Source organism: Carcharodon carcharias (genome assembly GCF_017639515.1).
Source record: "Carcharodon carcharias isolate sCarCar2 chromosome 29 unlocalized genomic scaffold, sCarCar2.pri SUPER_29_unloc_10, whole genome shotgun sequence".
NCBI lineage: Eukaryota > Metazoa > Chordata > Chondrichthyes > Lamniformes > Lamnidae > Carcharodon > Carcharodon carcharias.
In genome coordinates this window covers 387,903-403,371 of record NW_024470655.1, presented here as the reverse complement: position 1 = coordinate 403,371, position 15,469 = coordinate 387,903, and the positions used below count along the sequence as shown (strand labels likewise).

The 15,469-nt window shown below is 59.8% G+C and overlaps 1 protein-coding gene across 1 annotated transcript in view; it reads left to right on the top strand.

Annotated features, from left to right (window-relative positions):
- LOC121273992 (POU domain, class 2, transcription factor 2-like) overlaps positions 1-15,469 on the top strand; it is a 507,999-nt gene that overhangs the window by 169,901 nt on the left and 322,629 nt on the right. The window lies entirely within an intron of this gene.

The following is a 15,469-nucleotide window of genomic DNA, read 5'->3' as shown; positions in this document are numbered from 1 at the left end:
GGATCAGGAGCTGGGCTGGATCAGGAGCTGGGCTGGATCAGGAGCTGGGCTGGATCAGGAGCTGGGCTGGATCAGGAGCTGGGCTGGATCAGGAGCTGGGCTGGATCAGGAGCTGGGCTGGATCAGGAGCTGGGCTGGATCAGGAGCTGGGCTGGATCAGGAGCTGGCTGGATCAGGAGCTGGGCTGGATCAGGAGCTGGGCTGGATCAGGAGCTGGGCTGGATCAGGAGCTGGGCTGGATCAGGAGCTGGGCTGGATCAGGAGCTGGGCTGGATCAGGAGCTAGACTGGATCAGGAGCTGGGCTGGATCAGGAGCTGGGCTGGATCAGGAGCTAGACTGGATCAGGAGCTGGGCAGGATCAGGAGCTGGGCTGGATCAGGAGCTGGGCTGGATCAGGAGCTGGGCTGGATCAGGAGCTGGGCTGGATCAGGAGCTGGGCTGGATCAGGAGCTGGGCTGGATCAGGAGCTGGGCTGGATCAGGAGCTGGGCTGGATCAGGAGCTAGACTGGATCAGGAGCTGGGCTGGATCAGGAGCTGGGCTGGATCAGGAGCTAGACTGGATCAGGAGCTGGGCTGGATCAGGAGCTAGACTGGATCAGGAGCTGGGCTGGATCAGGAGCTGGGCTGGATCAGGAGCTAGACTGGATCAGGAGCTGGGCTGGATCAGGAGCTAGACTGGATCAGGAGCTGGGCTGGATCAGGAGCTGGGCTGGATCAGGAGCTGGGCTGGATCAGGAGCTGGGCTGGATCAGGAGCTGGGCTGGATCAGGAGCTGGGCTGGATCAGGAGCTGGGCTGGATCAGGAGCTAGGACTGGATCAGGAGCTGGGCTGGATCAGGAGCTGGGCTGGATCAGGAGCTGGGCTGGATCAGGAGCTGGGCTGGATCAGGAGCTGGGCTGGATCAGGAGCTAGACTGGATCAGGAGCTGGGCTGGATCAGGAGCTGGGCTGGATCAGGAGCTAGACTGGATCAGGAGCTGGGCTGGATCAGGAGCTGGGCTGGATCAGGAGCTAGACTGGATCAGGAGCTGGGCAGGATCAGGAGCTGGGCTGGATCAGGAGCTGGGCTGGATCAGGAGCTAGACTGGATCAGGAGCTGGGCTGGATCAGGAGCTGGGCTGGATCAGGAGCTGGGCTGGATCAGGAGCTGGGCTGGATCAGGAGCTGGGCTGGATCAGGAGCTGGGCTGGATCAGGAGCTGGGCTGGATCAGGAGCTGGCTGGATCAGGAGCTGGGCTGGATCAGGAGCTGGGCTGGATCAGGAGCTGGGCTGGATCAGGAGCTGGGCTGGATCAGGAGCTGGGCTGGATCAGGAGCTGGCTGGATCAGGAGCTGGGCTGGATCAGGAGCTGGGCTGGATCAGGAGCTGGGCTGGATCAGGAGCTGGGCTGGATCAGGAGCTGGGCTGGATCAGGAGCTGGGCTGGATCAGGAGCTAGACTGGATCAGGAGCTGGGCTGGATCAGGAGCTGGGCTGGATCAGGAGCTAGACTGGATCAGGAGCTGGGCTGGATCAGGAGCTGGGCTGGATCAGGAGCTGGGCTGGATCAGGAGCTGGGCTGGATCAGGAGCTAGGACTGGATCAGGAGCTGGGCTGGATCAGGAGCTGGGCTGGATCAGGAGCTAGACTGGATCAGGAGCTGGGCTGGATCAGGAGCTGGGCAGGATCAGGAGCTGGGCTGGATCAGGAGCTGGGCTGGATCAGGAGCTGGGCTGGATCAGGAGCTGGGCTGGATCAGGAGCTGGGCTGGATCAGGAGCTGGGCTGGATCAGGAGCTGGGCTGGATCAGGAGCTGGGCTGGATCAGGAGCTGGGCTGGATCAGGAGCTGGGCTGGATCAGGAGCTAGACTGGATCAGGAGCTGGGCTGGATCAGGAGCTGGGCTGGATCAGGAGCTGGGCTGGATCAGGAGCTGGGCTGGATCAGGAGCTGGGCTGGATCAGGAGCTAGACTGGATCAGGAGCTGGGCTGGATCAGGAGCTGGGCTGGATCAGGAGCTGGGCTGGATCAGGAGCTAGGCTGGATCAGGAGCTGGGCTGGATCAGGAGCTGGGCAGGATCAGGAGCTAGACTGGATCAGGAGCTGGGCTGGATCAGGAGCTGGGCTGGATCAGGAGCTAGACTGGATCAGGAGCTGGGCTGGATCAGGAGCTAGACTGGATCAGGAGCTGGGCTGGATCAGGAGCTGGGCTGGATCAGGAGCTGGGCTGGATCAGGAGCTGGGCTGGATCAGGAGCTGGGCTGGATCAGGAGCTGGGCTGGATCAGGAGCTGGGCAGGATCAGGAGCTGGGCTGGATCAGGAGCTGGGCTGGATCAGGAGCTGGGCTGGATCAGGAGCTGGGCTGGATCAGGAGCTGGGCTGGATCAGGAGCTGGGCTGGATCAGGAGCTGGGCTGGATCAGGAGCTGGGCTGGATCAGGAGCTGGGCTGGATCAGGAGCTGGGCTGGATCAGGAGCTGGGCTGGATCAGGAGCTGGGCTGGATCAGGAGCTGGGCTGGATCAGGAGCTGGGCTGGATCAGGAGCTGGGCTGGATCAGGAGCTGGGCTGGATCAGGAGCTGGGCTGGATCAGGAGCTGGGCTGGATCAGGAGCTGGGCTGGATCAGGAGCTGGGCTGGATCAGGAGCTGGGCTGGATCAGGAGCTGGGCTGGATCAGGAGCTGGGCTGGATCAGGAGCTAGACTGGATCAGGAGCTGGGCTGGATCAGGAGCTGGGCTGGATCAGGAGCTGGGCAGGATCAGGAGCTGGGCTGGATCAGGAGCTGGGCTGGATCAGGAGCTGGGCTGGATCAGGAGCTGGGCTGGATCAGGAGCTGGGCTGGATCAGGAGCTGGGCTGGATCAGGAGCTGGGCTGGATCAGGAGCTAGACTGGATCAGGAGCTGGGCTGGATCAGGAGCTAGACTGGATCAGGAGCTAGACTGGATCAGGAGCTAGACTGGATCAGGAGCTGGGCTGGATCAGGAGCTGGGCAGGATCAGGAGCTAGACTGGATCAGGAGCTGGGCTGGATCAGGAGCTGGGCTGGATCAGGAGCTGGGCAGGATCAGGAATGTGCACTGGATCAGGAGCTAGACTGGATCAGGAGCTAGACTGGATCAGGAGCTAGACTGGATCAGGAGCTAGACTGGATCAGGAGCTAGACTGGATCAGGAGTTGGGCTGGATCAGGAGCTGGGCTGGATCAGGAGCTGGGCTGGATCAGGAGCTGGGCTGGATCAGGAGCTAGACTGGATCAGGAGCTGGGCTGGATCAGGATCTGGACAGGATCAGGAGCTGGGCTGGATCAGGAGCTGGGCTGGATCAGGAGCTGGGCTGGATCAGGAGCTGGGCTGGATCAGGAGCTAGACTGGATCAGGAGCTGGGCTGGATCAGGAGCTGGGCTGGATCAGGAGCTGGGCTGGATCAGGAGCTGGGCTGGATCAGGAGCTGGGCTGGATCAGGACCTGGGCAGGATCAGGAGCTAGACTGGATCAGGAGCTGGGCAGGATCAGGAGCTAGACTGGATCAGGAGCTGGGCAGGATCAGGAGCTGGGCTGGATCAGGAGCTAGACTGGATCAGGAGCTGGGCTGGATCAGGAGCTAGACTGGATCAGGAGCTGGGCAGGATCAGGAGCTAGACTGGATCAGGAGCTAGACTGGATCAGGAGCTGGGCTGGATCAGGAGCTGGGCTGGATCAGGAGCTGGGCTGGATCAGGAGCTGGGCAGGATCAGGAGCTAGACTGGATCAGGAGCTGGGCTGGATCAGGAGCTGGGCTGGATCAGGAGCTAGACTGGATCAGGAGCTGGGCTGGATCAGGAGCTGGGCTGGATCAGGAGCTGGGCAGGATCAGGAGCTAGACTGGATCAGGAGCTGGGCTGGATCAGGAGCTAGACTGGATCAGGAGCTGGGCTGGATCAGGAGCTGGGCTGGATCAGGAGCTGGGCTGGATCAGGAGCTGGGCTGGATCAGGAGCTGGGCAGGATCAGGAGCTGGGCTGGATCAGGAATGTGCACTGGATCAGGAGCTGGGCTGGATCAGGAGCTGGGCTGGATCAGGAGCTAGACTGGATCAGGAGCTAGACTGGACCAGGAGCTGGGCTGGATCAGGAGCTAGACTGGATCAGGAGCTGGGCTGGATCAGGAGCTAGACTGGATCAGGAGCTAGACTGGATCAGGAGCTGGGCAGGATCAGGAGCTGGGCTGGATCAGGAGCTGGGCTGGATCAGGAGCTGGGCAGGATCAGGAGCTGGGCAGGATCAGGAGCTGGGCTGGATCAGGAGCTGGGCTGGATCAGGAGCTAGACTGGATCAGGAGCTGGGCTGGATCAGGAGCTAGACTGGATCAGGAGCTGGGCAGGATCAGGAGCTGGGCTGGATCAGGAGCTAGACTGGATCAGGAGCTGGGCTGGATCAGGAGCTGGGCAGGATCAGGAGCTGGGCTGGATCAGGAGCTAGACTGGATCAGGAGCTGGGCTGGATCAGGAGCTGGGCTGGATCAGGAGCTAGACTGGATCAGGAGCTAGACTGGATCAGGAGCTGGGCTGGATCAGGAGCTGGGCTGGATCAGGAGCTGGGCTGGATCAGGAGCTGGGCTGGATCAGGAGCTGGGCTGGATCAGGAGCTGGGCTGGATCAGGAGCTGGGCTGGATCAGGAGCTGGGCTGGTTCAGGAGCTGGACTGGATCAGGAGCTAGACTGGATCAGGAGCTGGGCTGGATCAGGAGCTAGACTGGATCAGGAGCTGGGCTGGATCAGGAGCTAGACTGGATCAGGAGCTGGGCAGGATCAGGAGCTAGACTGGATCAGGAGCTAGACTGGATCAGGAGCTAGACTGGATCAGGAGCTGGGCTGGATCAGGAGCTGGGCTGGATCAGGAGCTGGGCAGGATCAGGAGCTGGGCTGGATCAGGAGCTGGGCAGGATCAGGAGCTGGGCTGGATCAGGAGCTGGACTGGATCAGGAGCTGGGCTGGATCAGGAGCTGGGCTGGATCAGGAGCTGGGCTGGATCAGGAGCTGGGCTGGATCAGGAGCTGGGCTGGATCAGGAGCTAGACTGGATCAGGAGCTGGGCTGGATCAGGAGCTGGGCTGGATCAGGAGCTGGGCTGGATCAGGAGCTGGGCTGGATCAGGAGCTGGGCTGGATCAGGAGCTGGGCTGGATCAGGAGCTAGACTGGATCAGGAGCTAGACTGGATCAGGAGCTGGGCAGGATCAGGAGCTGGGCTGGATCAGGAGCTGGGCTGGATCAGGAGCTAGACTGGATCAGGAGCTGGGCTGGATCAGGAGCTGGGCTGGATCAGGAGCTGGGCAGGATCAGGAGCTGGGCAGGATCAGGAGCTGGGCAGGATCAGGAGCTGGGCAGGATCAGGAGCTGGGCAGGATCAGGAGCTAGACTGGATCAGGAGCTGGGCTGGATCAGGAGCTGGGCTGGATCAGGAGCTAGACTGGATCAGGAGCTGGGCAGGATCAGGAGCTGGGCTGGATCAGGAGCTGGGCTGGATCAGGAGCTAGACTGGATCAGGAGCTGGGCTGGATCAGGAGCTAGACTGGATCAGGAGCTGGGCTGGATCAGGAGCTGGGCAGGATCAGGAGCTGGGCTGGATCAGGAGCTAGACTGGATCAGGAGCTGGGCAGGATCAGGAGCTGGGCTGGATCAGGAGCTGGGCAGGATCAGGAGCTGGGCAGGATCAGGAGCTGGGCAGGATCAGGAGCTAGACTGGATCAGGAGCTGGGCAGGATCAGGAGCTGGGCAGGATCAGGAGCTAGACTGGATCAGGAGCTGGGCTGGATCAGGAGCTAGACTGGATCAGGAGCTGGGCTGGATCAGGAGCTGGGCTGGATCAGGAGCTGGGCAGGATCAGGAGCTGGGCTGGATCAGGAGCTGGGCTGGATCAGGAGCTGGGCAGGATCAGGAGCTGGGCAGGATCAGGAGCTGGGCTGGATCAGGAGCTAGACTGGATCAGGAGCTGGGCTGGATCAGGAGCTGGGCAGGATCAGGAGCTGGGCTGGATCAGGAGCTAGACTGGATCAGGAGCTGGGCTGGATCAGGAGCTGGGCAGGATCAGGAGCTGGGCTGGATCAGGAGCTGGGCTGGATCAGGAGCTAGACTGGATCAGGAGCTGGGCTGGATCAGGAGCTAGACTGGATCAGGAGCTGGGCTGGATCAGGAGCTGGGCAGGATCAGGAGCTGGGCTGGATCAGGAGCTGGGCTGGATCAGGAGCTGGGCTGGATCAGGAGCTAGACTGGATCAGGAGCTGGGCTGGATCAGGAGCTAGACTGGATCAGGAGCTGGGCTGGATCAGGAGCTGGGCTGGATCAGGAGCTAGACTGGATCAGGAGCTAGACTGGATCAGGAGCTAGACTGGATCAGGAGCTGGGCTGGATCAGGAGCTGGGCAGGATCAGGAGCTGGGCAGGATCAGGAGCTCGGCTGGATCAGGAGCTAGACTGGATCAGGAGCTAGACTGGATCAGGAGCTGGGCAGGATCAGGAGCTAGACTGGATCAGGAGCTGGGCTGGATCAGGAGCTGGGCTGGATCAGGAGCTGGGCTGGATCAGGAGCTGGGCAGGATCAGGAGCTGGGCTGGATCAGGAGCTGGGCTGGATCAGGAGCTGGGCTGGATCAGGAGCTGGGCTGGATCAGGAGCTGGGCAGGATCAGGAGCTAGGCTGGATCAGGAGCTGGGCAGGATCAGGAGCTGGGCTGGATCAGGAGCTGGGCAGGATCAGGAGCTGGGCTGGATCAGGAGCTGGGCTGGATCAGGAGCTGGGCTGGATCAGGAGCTGGGCTGGATCAGGAGCTGGGCTGGATCAGGAGCTGGACTGGATCAGGAGCTGGGCTGGATCAGGAGCTGGGCTGGATCAGGAGCTGGGCTGGATCAGGAGCTGGACTGGATCAGGAGCTGGGCTGGATCAGGAGCTGGGCTGGATCAGGAGCTAGACTGGATCAGGAGCTAGACTGGATCAGGAATGTGCACTGGATCAGGAGCTAGACTGGATCAGGAGCTAGACTGGATCAGGAGCTGGGCAGGATCAGGAGCTGGGCTGGATCAGGAGCTGGGCTGGATCAGGAGCTAGACTGGATCAGGAGCTGGGCTGGATCAGGAGCTAGACTGGATCAGGAGCTAGACTGGATCAGGAGCTGGGCTGGATCAGGAGCTGGGCTGGATCAGGAGCTAGACTGGATCAGGAGCTGGGCTGGATCAGGAGCTGGGCTGGATCAGGAGCTAGACTGGATCAGGAGCTAGACTGGATCAGGAGCTGGGCAGGATCAGGAGCTGGGCTGGATCAGGAGCTGGGCTGGATCAGGAGCTGGGCTGGATCAGGAGCTGGGCTGGATCAGGAGCTGGGCTGGATCAGGAGCTGGGCTGGATCAGGAGCTAGACTGGATCAGGAGCTAGACTGGATCAGGAGCTGGGCTGGATCAGGAGCTAGGCTGGATCAGGAGCTGGGCTGGATCAGGAGCTGGGCAGGATCAGGAGCTGGGCTGGATCAGGAGCTAGACTGGATCAGGAGCTGGGCTGGATCAGGAGCTAGACTGGATCAGGAGCTAGACTGGATCAGGAGCTAGACTGGATCAGGAGCTGGGCTGGATCAGGAGCTGGGCTGGATCAGGAGCTGGGCTGGTTCAGGAGCTGGGCTGGATCAGGAGCTGGGCAGGATCAGGAGCTGGGCTGGATCAGGAGCTGGGCAGGATCAGGAGCTGGGCTGGATCAGGAGCTGGGCTGGATCAGGAGCTGGGCTGGATCAGGAGCTGGGCTGGATCAGGAGCTAGACTGGATCAGGAGCTGGGCTGGATCAGGAGCTGGGCTGGATCAGGAGCTGGGCTGGATCAGGAGCTGGGCTGGATCAGGAGCTAGACTGGATCAGGAGCTAGACTGGATCAGGAGCTAGACTGGATCAGGAGCTGGGCAGGATCAGGAGCTGGGCTGGATCAGGAGCTGGGCAGGATCAGGAGCTGGGCTGGATCAGGAGCTGGGCTGGATCAGGAGCTAGACTGGATCAGGAGCTGGGCTGGATCAGGAGCTGGGCTGGATCAGGAGCTGGGCTGGATCAGGAGCTGGGCAGGATCAGGAGCTGGGCTGGATCAGGAGCTAGACTGGATCAGGAGCTGGGCTGGATCAGGAGCTGGGCAGGATCAGGAGCTGGGCTGGATCAGGAGCTGGGCTGGATCAGGAGCTGGGCTGGATCAGGAGCTAGACTGGATCAGGAGCTGGGCTGGATCAGGAGCTAGACTGGATCAGGAGCTAGACTGGATCAGGAGCTGGGCAGGATCAGGAGCTGGGCTGGATCAGGAGCTGGGCTGGATCAGGAGCTGGGCTGGATCAGGAGCTAGACTGGATCAGGAGCTGGGCTGGATCAGGAGCTAGACTGGATCAGGAGCTAGACTGGATCAGGAGCTGGGCTGGATCAGGAGCTGGGCTGGATCAGGAGCTGGGCTGGATCAGGAGCTAGACTGGATCAGGAGCTGGGCTGGATCAGGAGCTAGACTGGATCAGGAGCTGGGCTGGATCAGGAGCTGGGCAGGATCAGGAGCTGGACTGGATCAGGAGCTGGGCTGGATCAGGAGCTAGACTGGATCAGGAGCTGGGCTGGATCAGGAGCTGTGCTGGATCAGGAGCTAGACTGGATCAGGAGCTGGGCTGGATCAGGAGCTGGGCAGGATCAGGAGCTGGGCTGGATCAGGAGCTGGGCTGGATCAGGAGCTGGGCTGGATCAGGAGCTGGGCTGGATCAGGAGCTGGGCTGGATCAGGAGCTGGGCTGGATCAGGAGCTACACTGGATCAGGAGCTGGGCAGGATCAGGAGCTGGGCTGGATCAGGAGCTGGGCTGGATCAGGAGCTAGACTGGATCAGGATCTGGGCTGGATCAGGAGCTGGGCTGGATCAGGAGCTAGACTGGATCAGGAGCTAGACTGGATCAGGAATGTGCACTGGATCAGGAGCTAGACTGGATCAGGAGCTAGACTGGATCAGGAGCTAGACTGGATCAGGAGCTGGGCTGGATCAGGAGCTGGGCTGGATCAGGAGCTGGGCTGGATCAGGAGCTGGGCTGGATCAGGAGCTAGACTGGATCAGGAGCTGGGCTGGATCAGGAGCTAGACTGGATCAGGAGCTAGACTGGATCAGGAGCTGGGCTGGATCAGGAGCTGGGCTGGATCAGGAGCTGGGCAGGATCAGGAGCTGGGCTGGATCAGGAGCTGGACTGGATCAGGAGCTGGGCTGGATCAGGAGCTGGGCTGGATCAGGAGCTAGACTGGATCAGGAGCTAGACTGGATCAGGAATGTGCACTGGATCAGGAGCTAGACTGGATCAGGAGCTAGACTGGATCAGGAGCTGGGCTGGATCAGGAGCTGGGCTGGATCAGGAGCTGGGCTGGATCAGGAGCTAGACTGGATCAGGAGCTGGGCTGGATCAGGAGCTAGACTGGATCAGGAGCTAGACTGGATCAGGAGCTGGGCTGGATCAGGAGCTGGGCTGGATCAGGAGCTGGGCAGGATCAGGAGCTGGGCTGGATCAGGAGCTGGGCTGGATCAGGAGCTGGGCTGGATCAGGAGCTGGGCTGGATCAGGAGCTGGGCTGGATCAGGAGCTGGGCTGGATCAGGAGCTGGGCTGGATCAGGAGCTAGACTGGATCAGGAGCTGGGCTGGATCAGGAGCTGGGCTGGATCAGGAGCTGGGCTGGATCACTAGCTGGGCAGGATCAGGATCTGGACAGGATCCGGGTGCTCCTCTTTCTCCTCTACGTGTGGGCCTATCAGGCTGCTTGGTCTCTGATATGGGCTGCCTCACCTCAATGTCACATTTGACCCTGAGCTGATCTCCTGGCCTCATTTTCACTCTTTCACCGAGATTGCCTGATCCCACCTCCCTAACATCACCCAACCTCACCCTGTCTCAACCCATCAGCTCAAACCCAGATCCACGCCTTTGTCACCTCCAGACTCCTCTATTCCAATGCTGGTCCCCCACATTCTACCTTCCAGAATCTTGAAGTTATCCAAAACCCTGCTTCCTGTGTTTTAACACGCAGCAAACCCTGTTCTCCTATCAGCCCTGTGCTCACTGACCTATACTGGCTCCCAGTCAAGCAACGTCTTGCTCTTAGAAATCTCATCCTTGTTTACAAATCCCTTCAGGGTCTCTATCTCTGTAATCTCCTCCAGTCCCACCAGCCTCTGAGATCCCTGAGATCCTCTAATTCTGGCCTCTCGTGCATTCCTGATTTTAATTGCTGCACTATTGGTGACTCTGCCTTCAGGTCCAGGCTCAGTGAGACAGGCCCAGGTCCAAACCCCACCCCCCAGGCCCAGTGATACAGGGGTTATCCAAACCCTACCCCCAGGCCCAGTGAGACAGGGGTTATCCAAACCCCAACCCCAGGCCCAGGCCCAGTGAGACAGGGGTTATCCAAACCCCAACCCCAGGCCCAGGCCCAGTGAGACAGGGGTTATCCAAACCCCACCCCCAGGCCCAGGCCCAGTGAGACAGGGGTTATCCAAACCCCACCCCCAGGCCCAGTGAGACAGGGGTTATCCAAACCCCAACCCCAGGCCCAGGCCCAGTGAGACAGGGGTTATCCAAACCCCACCCCCAGGCCCAGTGAGACAGGGGTTATCCAAACCCCAACCCCAGGCCCAGGCCCAGTGAGACAGGGGTTATCCAAACCCCACCCCCAGGCCCAGTGAGACAGGGGTTATCCAAAACCCAACCCCAGGCCCAGGCCCAGTGAGACAGGGGTTATCCAAACCCCAACCCCAGGCCCAGGCCCAGTGAGACAGGGGTTATCCAAACCCTACCCCCAGGCCCAGTGAGACAGGGGTTATCCAAACCCCAACCCCAGGCCCAGGCCCAGTGAGACAGGGGTTATCCAAACCCCAACCCCAGGCCCAGGCCCAGTGAGACAGGGGTTATCCAAACCCCACCCCCAGGCCCAGGCCCAGTGAGACAGGGGTTATCCAAACCCCAACCCCAGGCCCAGGCCCAGTGAGACAGGGGTTATCCAAACCCCACCCTCAGGCCCAGTGAGACAGGGGTTATCCAAACCCCAACCCCAGGCCCAGGCCCAGTGAGACAGGGGTTATCCAAACCCTACCCCCAGGCCCAGTGAGACAGGGGTTATCCAAACCCCAACCCCAGGCCCAGGCCCAGTGAGACAGGGGTTATCCAAACCCTACCCCCAGGCCCAGGCCCAGTGAGACAGGGGTTATCCAAACCCCAACCCCAGGCCCAGGCCCAGTGAGACAGGGGTTATCCAAACCCTACCCCCAGGCCCAGTGAGACAGGGGTTATCCAAACCCTACCCCCAGGCCCAGGCCCAGTGATACAGGGGTTATCCAAACCCTACCCCCAGGCCCAGGCCCAGTGAGACAGGGGTTATCCAAACCCTACCCCCAGGCCCAGGCCCAGTGAGACAGGGGTTATCCAAACCCCAACCCCAGGCCCAGGCCCAGTGAGACAGGGGTTATCCAAACCCTACCCCCAGGCCCAGGCCCAGTGAGACAGGGGTTATCCAAACCCCAACCCCAGGCCCAGGCCCAGTGAGACAGGGGTTATCCAAACCCTACCCCCAGGCCCAGGCCCAGTGAGACAGGGGTTATCCAAACCCCAACCCCAGGCCCAGGCCCAGTGAGACAGGGGTTATCCCAGCCCTGGACAGCTAAATCAGTCCAGGATAAGTTTTACAGGCCAGAATTGGGAAGTGATTTGGACAATTCCTGACTCCCTGTTTCTCCTGAATGTTTGGCTACAAGGCAGGTTCAGTAATGTCCGAAGGAACTCTTCAATTCCCTTGGGCAGTGAGCAAAGGTAGAGTTTAGATCCTATAAGCAGCTTATCCTGGTCTCAGACCTGATCATCCTGCTCCAGACCCCATTCAATTCATTTGGGAGGTTCAGCTCCTGGTGTGGGACAGAGGATTCATGCAGCAGGTGAACCAGTGAGAATTTAATCTATTTATGACGCTTTTCACCGGCGGAGAAAAACTCACCGGGACATCAGCAGAATGATCGACTAGAGTCTGAACGTTGCGAAGTGTCCCGTGTGCAGACGCTCAGTTCACATCCTCATCTAAAGGACAACAGCTACACTGCAGCACCCCCTCAGTACTGACCCTCCGACAGTGCAGCACTCCCTCAGTACTGACCCTCTGACAGTGCAGCACTCCCTCTGTACTGACCCTCTGACAGTGCGGCACTCCCTCAGTACTGACCCTCTGACAGTGCAGCACTCCTTCAGTACTGACCCTCTGACAGTGCGGCACTGCCTCTGTACTGACCCTCTGACAGTGCAGCACTCCCTCAGTACTGACCCTCTGACAGTGCAGCACCCCCTCAGTACTGACCCTCCGACAGTGCAGCACTCCCTCAGTACTGACCCTCTGACAGTGCAGCACTCCCTCAGTACTGACCCTCTGACAGTGCAGCACTCCCTCAGTACTGACACTCTGACAGTGCAGCACTCCCTCAGTACTGACACTCTGACAGTGCAGCACTCCCTCAGTACTGACCCTCTGATAGTGCAGCACCCCCTCAGTAATGACCCTCTGACAGTGCAGCACTCCCTCTGTACTGACCCTCTGACAGTGCAGCGCTCCCACTGTACTGACCCTCTGACAGTGCAGCACTCCCTCAGTACTGACCCTCTGACAGTGCTGCACTCCCTCAGTACTGACCCTCTGACAGTGCAGCACTCCCTCAGTACTGACCCTCTGATAGTGCAGCACCCCCTCAGTAATGACCCTCTGACAGTGCGGCTCTCCCTCAGTACTGACCCTCCGACAGTGCGGCACTCCCTCAGTACTTACCCTCTGACAGTGCAGCACTCCCTCAGTACTGACCCTCTGACAGTGCAGCACTCCCTCTGTACTGACCCACTGACAGTGCAGCTCTCCCTCAGTACTGACCCTCTGACAGTGCAGCACCCCCTCAGTACTGACCCTCTGACAGTGCGGCACTCCCTCAGTACCGACCCTGAGACAGTGCAGCACTCCCTCAGTACTGACCCTGAGACAATGCAGCACTCCTTCAGTACTGACCCTCTGACAGTGCAGCACTCCCTCAGTACTCACCCTCTGACAGTGCGGCACTCCCTCAGTACTGACCCTCTGACAGTGTGGCACTCCCTCAGTACTGACCCTCTGACAGTGCTTTGCATTCTCAGTATTGACCCTCTGACAGTGCAGCACTCCCTCAGTACTGACCCTCTGACAGTGTGGCACTCCCTCAGTACTGACCCTCTGACAGTGCGGCACTCGTTCAGTACTGACACTCCGACAGTGCAGCACTCCCTCAGTAATGACCCTCTGACAGTGCGGCACTCCCTCAGTACTGACCCTCTGACAGTGCTTTGCACTCTTAGTACTGACCTCTGACAGTGCAGCACTCCCTCAGTTCTCACCCTCTGACAGTGCAGCACTCCCTCAGTACTGACCCTCTGACAGTGCTTTGCATTCTCGGTATTGACCCTCTGACAGTGCAGCACTCCCTCAGTACTGACCCTCTGACAGTGCAGCACTCCCTCAGTACTGACCCTCTGACAGTGCGGCACTCGCTCAGTACTGACACTCCGACACTGCAGCACTCCCTCATTACTGACCTTCCGACAGTGCAGCATTCCCTCAGTACTGACCCTCTGACAGTGCGGCACTCCCTCAGTACTGACCCTCCGACAGTGCAGCACTCCCTCAGTACTGACCCTCTGATAGTGCAGCACTCCCTCAGTACTGACCCTCTGACAGTGCAGCACTCCCTCAGTAATGACCCTCTGACAGTGCAGCACTCCCACAGTACTGACCCTCTGACAGTGCAGCACTCCCTCAGTACTGTCCCTCTGACAGTGCAGCATTCCCTCAGTACTGACCCTCTGACAGTGCAGCACTCCCTCAGTAATGACCCTCTGACAGTGCGGCACTCCCTCAGTACTGACCCTCTGACAGTGCTTTGCACTCTTAGTACTGACCTCTGACAGTGCAGCACTCCCTCAGTTCTCACCCTCTGACAGTGCAGCACTCCCTCAGTACTGACCCTCTGACAGTGTGGCACTCCCTCAGTACTGACCCTCTGACAGTGCTTTGCATTCTCGGTATTGACCCTCTGACAGTGCAGCACTCCCTCAGTACTGACCCTCTGACAGTGCGGCACTCGCTCAGTACTGACACTCCGACACTGCAGCACTCCCTCAGTACTGACCCTCTGATAGTGCAGCACTCCCTCAGTACTGACCCTCTGACAGTGCAGCACTCCCTCAGTACTGACCCTCTGATAGTGCAGCACTCCCTCAGTACTGACCCTCTGACAGTGCAGCACTCCCTCAGTACTGACCCTCTGATAGTGCAGCACTCCCTCAGTACTGACCCTCTGACAGTGCAGCACTCCCTCAGTAATGACCCTCTGACAGTGCAGCACTCCCTCAGTAATGACCCTCTGACAGTGCAGCACTCCCTCAGTACTGACCCTCTGACAGTGCGGCGCTCCCTCATTACTGAATCTCTGACAGTGAGGCACTCCCTCAGTACTGACCCTCTGACAGTGCTTTGCATTCTCGGTATTGACCCTCTGACAGTGCAGCACTCCCTCAGTACTGACCCTCTGACAGTGCAGCACTCCCTCAGTACTGACCCTCTGACAGTGCAGCACTCCCTCAGTAATGACCCTCTGACAGTGCAGCACTCCCTCTGTACTGACCCTCTGACAGTGCAGCACTCCCTCAGTAATGACCCTCTGACAGTGCAGCACTCCCTCAGTACTGACCCTCTGACAGTGCAGCACTCCCTCAGTACTGTCCCTCTGACAGTGCAGCATTCCCTCAGTACTGACCCTCTGACAGTACAGCACTCCCTCAGTACTGACCCTCTGACAGTGCGGCACTCCCTCAGTAATGACCCTCTGACAGTGCAGCACTCCCTCAGTACTGACCCTCTGACAGTGCAGCACTCCCTCAGTACTGACCCTCTGACAGTGCAGCACTCCCTCAGTACTGACCCTCTGACAGTGCAGCATTCCCTCAGTACTGACCCTCTGACAGTACAGCACTCCCTCAGTACTGACCCTCTGACAGTGCGGCACTGTCTCTCACTCCGTTTGTTAAAGGTGAATGCAGTTATTTAAACTGAAAATGTACTTTCCACTGACCTGCTCTCAGGATTAGCCCAACTCTCCAATGTCTTTGTAGTGTCAGTAATCCTGAGCTATATCTGCTTTTTGTGAGTGTTGGATAATAATCTTCTGTCTCTCTCTCTCTCTGCATTTCAGACTCTGAGAGGAAGCGACCAGACACCAGCCACCAGGTAGATGCTGCCACAGACCACCTCCAGGAGCAGGGAGGGGGTGGGGGTGGGTAGGAGGGTGGGGGTGGGGAGGGTGTGGCGTTGGGGTGCAGGGTGAGGGCTATGGAGTGGAGGGTAGGACAGGGCAGTGTTTTGGGGGAGTGGGGATGAGGGGTACAGTGAGGGTGAGGGTGTGGGAGGGGAGGGTCAGGGGTGTGTGGAGTGCA